Below are 2,044 nucleotides of genomic sequence, written 5' to 3'. Positions count from 1 at the left end.
AATTGCCCCTAATACACGCAAGAGTACACGACCTTCCATCTGTGTACATTGATCTTACATATTGCGTGTACCTGACCAGGTACCTAGTGTCGAGAAATATTACTCAATATAATCTCTTTTTCGTTCGAACATTAAAACGGGAACAGTTAAAAATTTAGTGAAAGTCTAACAAGATTTCAAAATAGCTGTCCTTGTAGGCACAGACTAAGGGCTTTATATACTAAGCTATTTAAATATAAAACTATGCTCTTCTTTATGTATTTATATTTGTTTATATATTTGTTTTATAAAAGATCTAGTAAAATAATTTAATCTGTATAGAGAAAATAAATTTGAATGGCTTGGTGGAAAATTCTCCCATTTCTTAAACAAAATTATTTTATTACGGTAAATATTTTTATATATTTGTTTATTCCAGATATCATGATTTAAGAACATGAAGAATGAATCATATATTTTATTTACTTTATTTATTGTTATATAAATATACATTTATATGTATATTGGGTCATGTACATTTAGTGGATCTCTGGGTCAATTGTTAAAATGGCTATCATTTTACTGTATAGGTGTACAAGTACAGTTATAAGAAATAACAGTGGTGGTTTTAATTGTCAATCCAATTAGTCTGATTTTCAAAGGAAGTAGTTATCATTTGAAGATCGTAGTAAGAAATTCTGTCAATGAGTGAATAAAACTAGTTGTTGAGATCATGTACTCATACATCAAAATATGAGTGCGGTATGGTGTTCTGCAGAATTTGATTGAAATAGTTTTTTCTGTTCATGAGTTATGCAATTTTTTATTTAATTTCCTCACATATCAGAAAGAAAATTTAACTTATATTGTTCTACCTAAGGTAATGAGATATCCTGAGCAGATTTATAGGTATATAATCTTTCTTTGGAGAGCTAAACAAATTTTTTGGAGAGTTCTTTTTTTGTTGTTTTTCTATTCAATTCCACTCGATTTAGTTAAATTCAGTAGGATTTTCATTCCATTGTAAAAACTTCATTTTATTGAACTACAATTATATTCAAGTGAATTGGCTTAGAATTCAAGAAACAAGGATACCAAATTAGATACTGTGTCCACTATGTATTTAAAAATGCTAATTCCGATTAGATAGTGCAATGGAAACCACAATCTATCACTTACCTACAAAATGTCTATTTTATAATATAAGGTAATGTACAGAGTTCAGATTATATGACCCTGTACTTTCACATAAAGTTTACCAATATTTAATAATTTGTTTATTTGCTATTTAATTTTCGAGGATCCTTATCATCTGTTTAGTGCTGAAGATTGAGTGTTATAGATATTGTTGTTGGTTTCAGTATAATTTGTTCTAATTCTGTGTTTCTAAATTTATAATTGTTCTAGCGGTGGTACTAGCATTCTTTTCTTACTTGTTCCTCGTGTTCCTAATACTGTGACAATGCTTTCATTACTAACGAATAAGAGTAGGATGATGCACAGTACTTGGTCTTTTAGTACCTTTTGATTTTGATTGATTTTATTATTATGTTAAAGCTAGTTGAGCCAATGCACTTGAGCACTTTTACACTCTATTAACTGCAAGGTATCTTCAAAACCCTTCTGGATTATTGTTTATCACTTCATCAGACTAAGCAATAATAGACTTCAGATCTGCCTGTAACCATTCTGAGATTCGATAACGTGGTATTGGTTAGTCTGTTAGTTTTCCGAAATAATTTCAGGATTCTATTCTTTTCGTATTTTTTGATCGGATCAATCTTGAGGTCCCTGAGGATGTCATTCGTTCTAATGCACCATGGTACCTTGAAAAGTCTTCTCAGAGCCTGACTTTGTGCAATTTCTAACTGGCGAATAGTAGTGTTTGAGGCTTTGCTAAATGCTACACATCCAAATAGAAGTGATGGTCGAATTATTTGGTTATATAACAGCTTCCTGTTCTTAGCATTGCGATTTTTATTTTTGAATAGCGGTTGGAGGTGATGAAGAATTTTGACACTGATAATTCTTTTCAGTTGAACATGTTTAAGCCATGTGAATCGTT

This window comes from Teleopsis dalmanni, chromosome 2, assembly GCF_002237135.1.
Source record: "Teleopsis dalmanni isolate 2A chromosome 2, ASM223713v2, whole genome shotgun sequence".
Taxonomy (NCBI): Eukaryota; Metazoa; Arthropoda; class Insecta; order Diptera; family Diopsidae; genus Teleopsis; species Teleopsis dalmanni.
This window is presented reverse-complemented; position numbering follows the sequence as displayed.